The sequence below is a fragment of the Palaemon carinicauda genome, chromosome 10 (assembly GCF_036898095.1).
Source record: "Palaemon carinicauda isolate YSFRI2023 chromosome 10, ASM3689809v2, whole genome shotgun sequence".
Classification (NCBI taxonomy): domain Eukaryota; kingdom Metazoa; phylum Arthropoda; class Malacostraca; order Decapoda; family Palaemonidae; genus Palaemon; species Palaemon carinicauda.
The window spans coordinates 24,859,164-24,869,163 of NC_090734.1; positions in this window are offsets into that span (position 1 = coordinate 24,859,164).

Sequence of the window (10,000 nt, forward strand, 5' to 3'; positions counted from 1 at the left end):
AAACTCTTGGTGGGTTTGGCAGCATTCATATATTGCTAATAAGCTATGGTTACTCTATGAGCCAATGGAATAAGTGTCTCGTTTCCTTTCCTCTTCATGGTTCAGGAGTTTTGGCGATAAGCCTCAGGAATGACTGCCGTAGCATCTCGAACCCACTTTTTAATAGTAGATAACTCCTGACTTTCCTGTGCAGTTATGGTAGTATGAGTCTGTAGTGCCGTCCGGGTCAACTTAGCTGACTTAATGATCGCTCATTCTTCTTGCGGTACTTGCCAGTTTGTGAGTAACTTCTCAAATGCAGAAAAGAAGGTTTCTTAGTCATCCTCCTCGTAGGCTAGCAAAGATTTTGTCATATCAGTAAAATGCAGCATGTCATGGGGTTCTTTGGCTCTCCTCTCATTGAAATTTGGATTTATTTCCTTAAGCCAGAGCTATGCTTCCTAATGCGCAACCTCCCATGCCCTGACTTCTAGTTCCAGCCTTTTTAGCTCCCTATGTTCGAGCCTATTCTCAGGCTGGGAAGTAAACTCCAATTCCACATTAGTTGACTGAAAGTTAGTCTGGATTAGGGAAAAGAGGGAATGATGTGAGATTGGGAGGTGCATGCAGTGGGACCAAGAGGGATACACCTCGTCTAGAATGCAGTTTGTTCGGTGGGGTAGCCACTTAAAATTGAGGATCCCAGTTTAAAGGAGGTACTTTGATCCCGAAAACTTGAGGGATTTCCTGTTCCTCACCATCAAGTCCCTGCAAGGCTCTGTAAATGACCTCTAAGAAATCCTTGCAGCTACCCTTTCTTATCCTTAGAGAGTGTCATCAGAAGGGTCTAGTATGACTTTCCAGAAACTGAGCAACCTTACTCTGAGCACCAGCAGTTGACCGGGTTGTAACAACATCTTACAAATATGAATAAATATAATTTGCCACAAAAATTTTAAAATTGAATATAACACTGGTGAGGGAACCCTAACACTGAAACAAAAATCAAGGTCACCCTTAAAAAAGGAGCACAAAAACTATCCTACAAAAAAAGATTGAATGGAATTTCATAAGATAGAACCTCAACACTCACTGCAGAAGTCACAAGATCCGTTTAATGGATATAATGAGACTACAAAAACACTGTGACCTCGCCCACTAAAATTAAAACAATGATAATAGAATTGTGGGTAAGTTGTTTAAAAAAAATCACTCAAAATAACCTTGAACAAAAAGAATCCTGCCAAATGGTTCGATAATCAGGTAAAATAGATTCTCATTTGCCCCCCCCCCCCAACCAACCCCCCCAAAAAAAACTTACGTGAGGGTGTGTTCCCGGTAACAAAAATAGATAATAGTACAGCGGCATAGCAGACCAATTGTTCAAATTGGTCTAAAAGCACCAAAATTGGCACACATGTAGATTAATATATTCTAAAAATTTTTGGATATGGAGGCATTCAAGATTAGCCCTTAGGAAGATATGGCGGCCATTGTTCAAAATGGCCGCCATTTAACATTAGCGTCATTACATAGACTTCATTATGTGTCGTTAGTTTGGTGCTAGATGGGCCAAAATTCCCTTTTTTTACATCAGAATTAACATCAATAAATGTTTAACAGATATTTAGATGAATCTTCTCAAAAATGGCCCCCAAACTGGCCGCCATTTTGTGGAAAAAGTGGACATTTGATGAAGATTTCAATACTCAATGACATAATACCTCTAATAACCAGTACCTGATTTCAGGAACACACTTTAATTGCTCAAGTTGCTTTTTTATTTCAAATTGCTGGCAAAATTGCTAGTCAAAATAATACACAGAGTACGGGAAGTTTACAGTATGGTCAGATTGTAGTTATATAGTCGACCAAAAGCCCAGTCTCTAGGCACAGTACTTGTGTAATCCTGCAGTACATACATGTAATACAATAACGTAGATTTTGCCACACTATGTTAATTATGATTCCGAACTTTTCAAATCTGGTCACCAGAATTATGAATGTCTACAGATCATAATGTTGGTTAGCAAGTTTTCTGTCCCAATCTACTGGCATTCGCCTTCACAGAAACATAGACCAGTGCATTGCAGTGAACCGTTCTTGCACTTGCAGCGGTTTTTGCAGCCTTTCTTGCATCCGCAAGACACCAGCTCATAGCAGGCCGTGGATGCCTCAGGGAGTGTGGTCCAGAGTGGTGTGTAGAGCCCATCATCACTCCGATGCCAGCCCCAGTCTGTTGGTGGAGGGAGCACGGGCGTTGGTACCAATGCCTGGCCCCAGACATGACCACCCTGAAGGGCAGATCTCTTCACATGCTGCTCCAGAGCAGCGTAGGTTGGCGGGATGTTCTGAACAGAGTTCGTCTTTGCAAAGAGCTGCTTTCTCGCCTTGTTGACGTCCTTGCATTTGCTTGTGCGGTCATACAGGAGTATGACAAACCTCTCGATGACATGCATTGTATCCTCTTGGATGCTTGTGGGTGCATTTGCCAGACTCAGCAGGGCATCAGTGAGTTCTGGCAGCGTGTTCCATGTTGCCCAGGCAGATTTCTTCCCATGTCCGACGAAGGCTGACACAGTATCACACCCTGTGATGGCATGAAACATTGGAAGAGCACATGCCTTCTCTGGACCAAGGGAGGAAGCTATTTCATGGGCTGCAATGTAGCGGTAGTTCTTGCCTGTCCCAAAGGCTACCCAGAGTTCGTCTCCAGCTGGTAGTTTCTGGACTACCATCACTGCTAGGACCACGACGTCACTGTCTACTGTTCGAACCTGTATCTGGTGGTGACCATGTTGTGCAGCATGTGCTACATGTAGCATCATGCGGGTGTCTGCCTCTTCTTGGTTGCATGGTGCGAGTGAGTTGACATCCTCTTGCTGTGGAACACAGATCACCTGCTCACCATCAGTGACGACCAGTTCCTTGCCTTCTTCTTGAAAGGACTCTGCAAGCATGGTGGAGAGGTAGCTGAAGAGCTCCACTTTGTTGCTATCAACTCGCAGGAAACTTTGCCAATTTCCTGGTATGACTGCTGAGTCGACAACACGCCGACGTACTCCCTTTCCACGCTGTTCTCTGGTTGATGCCTTCAGGGAATCTGCTCTGTAGCTGTCCCACACAAGGTCAAGACGTGATACATGTTGGAAACGTTGTACAACGTATGGGATGAACACTTGCTGTGCATATTCCTCGAACGTGTTGGCAGTACCCGGCTTCAACATCTGTACGATTACTGCTCCATCGAGGACAACAGCAGTGACAGTAGGAGCTTCAAACTGAGGCTCAGCATGGCCTTCAAGGCACACCAGCAAGTCACTCTTGCTCCCTAGGTACAGTCTCCCTCCGTCAGATAAAGCTGGAGGGCATTGCTGATTTTCATGCCTGAAGAACTCTTCTAGATTCCCATCACGGGTCTGGCAGCCGATATATAATCGTGCGAAGAGCGCAACATCATTCTTCAGAGATTTGACCTGTTCTTTTCCTTTGGGTATATTGGGTCGTCTCTTGGTCGCAAACAGTGGTAGCTTGTTCCGGTGGATTGCCACCTCAATGGACTTGGTTCTGTCCACGATGCATTCCTTTGAGAATGCTTCAAACTGGTCTTGGCCAATCTGCTTGGCGTTACGGACTGTTTCTATGACTGCAGGGTCTGCGATCTCCTTTGTGTCGAGCACCAGCAAGTCCTGACTGTCCTCCTCGAAAGGGTTGCCCAGCTCTTCAGTGACGGCCACGAGTGAGCGCACATCGCTGGTAAAAGTGTTCTGCACACTTGGTGTCTCTTCGTGGTGACGTGTCTCCTCTTGATCGTGTGGATGCAGATTGAAGTCGTCAAATTCCACAATCACTCTAGCAACCTCCGGTCCGGCAACCATCCAGCGCCTCAGTGCAGTTGGATTGTCTGTGAGGCCGATGGCTCCTCCATCACCCTTGACATACGCGTTGTTCTGCTCATGTCCTTGGTCAAGAGGGATTGCTGAAAAGATCCTCTTGGTCTTCTGGACTGTGAAGTGTCCCTTGCTAAACTCTGTGAAGACGTCTGGATGTTTGTTTGCCAGTTCTGCCATGTCCCGTAGATGCACTGGTATCCATCGGGCATAGTTCGTGTGGTCTAGTGCGAAGAACCACGGAGCCCGTTCTGTCAGAGCATCCACGTACATGCTAAAATTGGCTTCTCTCAGAGATCGCATATAGATCAGAGTGGACAGCTCCAGTGCCAAGACTGTTGACCAGTACTGAAACTGCGGATAACTCTGTTCTCTCTGACTGCACCAGTCTTCGAAGCTTTCAGGGTGCTCATCATCTTCTGTATTGGTGGTGCTGTACTTGTCATAGGCACGCCGTTGGAGATTATACAACGCAGCCGCTGTGACTTGGTGTGCTCTTCTGGTGCGTGTGACGTGAGCTGCTCGAAGAAATGAGTCTGCTATTCCTTCAGTTGTGATCTCTGCTTGTACCAGTGCTTGGGTCCACCCACTTCCCTGCAACCAGTCACCCAGGGTCTTCAGTGCCGTCATCTCAATATGCAACCCCCCAAACATCACCACCAGTTGGTCTTCTCCATATGTGTTTGGCCACTTCCACTGGATCTGTTTTGCTAGAGTGAATAGTGGCTGGTCGCAAGTCAGAACTGGAGTTTGGCCTGGGTTGAGATGTTTAACTGCACTCCTGACTACATCAATAGAGTGTCTGATCATTGCCACAGTGTGAGCACTCTCCTGGAACAAGGGAAGCAGGGACGTTGGTGTGATGACTGGTTGCTTTGGATCTTGGTGCCTTGCATGGTATGCAGCCCATGATGTGTTTTCACAGGCCTCAACATCATCTTTGAGAACACTTCTCGTGTTCTCCAGCCACATATACTCATCTTCTATGTGCTGCTCACAGTTGTGGCGTCTAAGAGAGGTCACAGAAGTAGCTGGGATCATTTGCCCTTTGACAGAAGAAGCAACAGGACGTACATCCGTGTAATATTCTGGTAGAGGCTCAACCGTCTTTGATCCAGTATCACGCCCAGTGAGAGCAATGCTACGATCCACTCCCTCATCTGCACACGTTGGGTGTTGAAAAAGCGAGATTCCTGTTCCATGGAATGAATTCTTGGCTGTGGTGGCACTTGGGTTGTGGTCAATGTTGTCCACAGCCGCAGTTGTGAACACATTGCTACGCAGGGTAGGCGGGCAGACCACTTCCTCTATGCGGTACAGCTGACACACGCTGTTTCCCATCTGGGCAGAAAGACGTAGGACTCTGTCATATGAGATGCTTAGGCCCAGAGAGAAGAGCTTGTCCACAAGTCCTCTCTTGCGTGTTTCAGCATACAGCATCAGCCCAACATAGGTTGGAAGAGGAGTTTCTTGAGACGTACTGTGTCTGACAGCTGGAGGCTCCTGTGTCTTGGTTGCTCCCTGCTTCCGACTTTGCTTGACACTGTTGAACTTGAGAAGCTGCGCAATGGAAAGAGCTGCTTGTGTTGAAGAGGAATGGCTTTGATTCTTGATGGTGGGGCCATCCAGCACCATATTTACCATTGCAACTAGTACGTTTGGCACAGAGTCCTCCTGACAGCCGCCCGGGAATGATCCACGGAATTGGTAAGTGTCTTCAAACATATATCGACGAACTATCTGTGCAGCACGCGCAAGGTGAACTGCCTCAGTGTCACAGTCTTGCTCGCAGGCTTTGCCTAGTGCTTCACCAATGTCTTCATCAAACGCTAGTAAAACATCTCGGCCTTTGCTGTGGGATCTCAGGCCTGGTATCTGGGCTAACAGGCGCTCTTTCAGCCTTGTGCTATTAACTTTCTGGCACAAAACAACCCCGAGCTGTTCCATTCTTGTTGTGTATAGCTTTACAAGTTCTGCGAGTCTGAAGACTGGGTTGGTGCCCTCTTCTAGGTGGGTTTCCTCGATATACAGGACCAGTTCAGCCAGTACGATTCTTGACATTACACCTTCATGGTCAGTTTTCTGCTCGGCTTCTACAGTGGTCTTTGCACGATAGTAAAGAGCCAACAAACACTTGGAATGGTACTTGGCCTCCAGAGCCACCATATCACCCATGCTGAGCCTGGCTATGAGTTCATTGTCCCCAACTTGCGCTGCACACTTCCGTACGCGTGTGTCCACCTGGAAGGTTGTTACTTCATGTAGGGTCTCTGTGCCAGACTTTCCACAGATAAAGCAGGAGGTGCCGCTGGTAGTGGCTTCTGAAGAGTGTGTTCTGGCGCGCTTGGCCTGGACATTGTCAGTACTATCAAATGCTGAGCTGCTTGCGATGCGTCTCTTCTCTGCTCTTCGTAGCATTGTGTTATTGTATTTGAGCATACATGTTTTATGCCACTTGGCCTGGTGGGCAACCATTGTCGCCTCAACACCTTGTCCTTCATCTAGTCTCTGTAACTGAACAGTTCTTGGCAGTTCTCCGAGTTCATCAAATTTGACCAAGTTTGCAGCCATTGTCGTGTATCCACTCCCAGGGTCTCGGCGTTTAGACAGTACTGGGCAGACAAGTGACTCTGTTGTCTCCTCTTGACATACAAGACACAGCTTCCAGTTTGTCTCAGGAGGTGTTGTGGGAGTACGTTGCTCAAAAGTATCGACCAGTTGGAACTTCTTTGCCATGGCTGCAGTCTGGAACAACGCGTCTCTGATGTCAGGTGGTGCTGCTGCTGCCTCACCTGCAAAGACACAAAACACCACCATGTTACCACAAGTTACTACTACAAGCACCATGACTATCAACACTATACTATTACTGCAGCCGCCGTCACTGCCACCAACGCTGCCGCTGCAAAGTAAAATTCATTTTCTTGTGAAATGGTAGCCAAATTATTTGGTAAGCACAGAAGTATGTGTAATTGTACAATACTTATCACCTCTAGCACACTTATCACCTTTAGCATCCACAAAAAGACAAATTATGGTACATATTCAATGACGCTAACGGTAAATAGCGGCCATTTTGAAAAATGGCCGCCAAATGTGCTACGGGGAGAATCTTGAATGCCTCCATATCCAAAATTGTTCAGAATGTATTAATCCACATGTGTGCCAATTTTGGTGCTTTTAGAACAATTTGAACAATTGGTTTCATATTTCTTACTATGCCGCTGGGCTATAAAAAAAAAGAGGACGTAGAGAAAAGGAAAAAGAAAAAAGACAAATAAAAAAGGTTTGTGAAGACAGGCCAACAATTTACCCAGCCAGATGTCTAAGGGGGGGGGGATGCAAACGCTAGTGCTCTCTGAGGAGGTCAGGTACAATACAAGGTTAAGCCCACAAGCTTCTCTGTTACCCAAAACAATACGAAAAAAAGAGATAAGCATTTACCAGGCTGGCAATGTCATTATATGAATAATTAGATCTGTTGTTTACGCAAGAGATTGTATTTTCCTTCGGCTACACACACAATAAAAAAATATTATTATTTAAGATAAGGCAAATAATTGAAATGATATAATGAACTATAAAACAGTAGCACCTAGAGTTACGCAAATGAGTGGACACAATGAAATAAAGGGAATATAAATTTTTATTTGTTAATTACTAAGCAAAAATAAAAAATCATAAGCACAAAGGAGGGAAAAATAACGCAAATCAGAATAACAAAGAAAAAAAATAATTCTTCGCTGGGAAATGAGATGGGGTCGAGTTATTTTATTGTACAAAAAAAAAAAAAAAAAGAAAAAAAAATTACCCTATGATTGGAGGAACAGGAAGATTAAATTACCATCTGTCGAAGACACGATAAGAAAATTAACACCTGGTTACAAGTATGGAAATAAACACATTTAATTTATATATATATATATATATATATATATATATATATATATATATATATATATATATATATATATATATATATATATATATATATATATATATATATATATATATATATATATATATATATATATATATATATATATATATATATATATATATATATATATATATATATATATATATATGTGTGTGTGTGAGTGTGTATTGTATATTTAAAATGGACGTATTTTTCATGAATACGGGAAAATTAGAAGAATATAACAAATACAAAAACAAAATGACATCGCCAGTCCATATCGTTCTATAATGTAGCCAGGTTATGTTTATTGAACGAAATGAGGAATAGAAAGGTGGCGTATTTTTGTTGAAGACAACTCAGCTTTATAAAATATCTGTGTTAAAAAAGAAAGAAAAATCACTATTTATCGACTCCCACGTGGCGGGCGTCACTACACAAATCATCGGTGATCACAGGCCTTTCATGGGCCCACTGCTCTAATAATACACACACACACCCTTATCTCTCTTAACAGACTCAAACTGAAGTCATTCCTCCCTTGGTTTGCCAAACTCCTGCCATCCCCACAACAACTGGAGACACGTTCCTCGTTAACGGCGATTAGCCAGTTCCGGGTTCCGATTTGACAATCACAAATTCAATGGCTAGCCCCGATTAGAAGAAGGGGCAGGAGGAGCTTCGGGTACTGGACTCCTGGGAGAAAGCTGGGGGTTGCTTTTGCTCCTTGCTCAAGTTCGTTTTTTTTTCTGAGGGCGAAAGGCAGTCGACAGTTGTTGGCCTCCGAGCTGGGGTATCTATGGTGATCCATTCACAGCTCTCCTAGCTGGATCGTGTGTGTTGAGCATTGGTGTACACATTTTGGAGCCGAGCGTTACAATTCTTTTGGGGCCCTCGAGGAACCTTTGTTGTTGACGCCAAGGTGTCTTCGTCGAGTAGCTGCGGATTAAAAATTGCGTTGGCGTTTGGACAAGAAGATGGAATTGGTGGCAATGGCTGCATCTATAGTCAATTCTTTTGTGAAGAATTTTCTTCACTACTCTTCTTCTTCATAGTTTATACGTAGACTTTGTTATTGTTCGTGACGTCACGGCAGGGAAAAATGTGAGTAATGCGTCTTTCTTGAGCGAGTGTCCCAAGATTAATACTTTTGTGTTTTTTGTATACATTATTCTACCGTAAGTATTTAGGTACAGTATTTTAAATCTCTTAATTACAACTCAAGTCTGCTAGTCTAGGAGGTATGGTTGTCCACACACGTAAGCCCGACTTGCTAAATTACCTTTTAGTTTCATTTTTATTCTGTATGCCAGTTGTTTAGAATTACGATTATCTTTGCCCCCTGGAGTTGCAAGATTTCTCCTTGTATTCTAAATAAGTGTGTTGCTTGAAATTCACAAGGCACAAGATTTTTGAGCCTGTCCTAAATGAGAGTTGGCACCTCAAGACCGTAGGCCTACCTACGCACCAAGATACGCTTTTTTTTTGGGAAGGAAGGAGGACGCAGCTGACCTGAACTCGACCTCACAAACATACAGGCAACGGTACGAAACGGAGCTGCCCAGTCAGGCTCCAATGTCAACCTCGTGCTCCCACTCTCCATCACTAGCCTGTCCCCTTACTCAATAACTAACCTAGAATACGTAGAGGTCAAGCAGATGACCAGTGTTAGTGCATAGCTGCTAATTCTACAGCACATCGGTTCCAGTCTTGGGGGCTAGTTGGAGAACATGGAGGGGGCCGTTGACTCTGCAAATTAAGTGCTGTAGGCCTAGTGAGCAAACTGAAGACCGCCACATTTAGGACACGGGCGCCCACAACATATAAAAATCTTGTGAGTTCAACTAATGGCCATTCCCCCTTTAGATAAGTTTCAATTTCTCATAAGTTAAGTTTAGGCATTATTTTGGCATTACATCTTTCGGGCTGCGTGCATGGAAATTAATGTACTCATATTTTTTTGATCTTGGTATTTGCTTGAGGTTACTGACCACATGTTGGGACCTCACAGCAGCCACCGCACAAATTGTTGATCAGAATTTTTTGACTCTTATTTATTCTGTTGAGGTTTAATCCACGAGTTAATTCCATTTAACGTTTTCAATTTTTTTGTGTTGTAAATTCACTTATTCATTTTATCATATATAAAACTTATAATTGAGTTACTGATATTCTTTCCAATTTTTAATTTTGTTGTGTTAAAATCATCGAG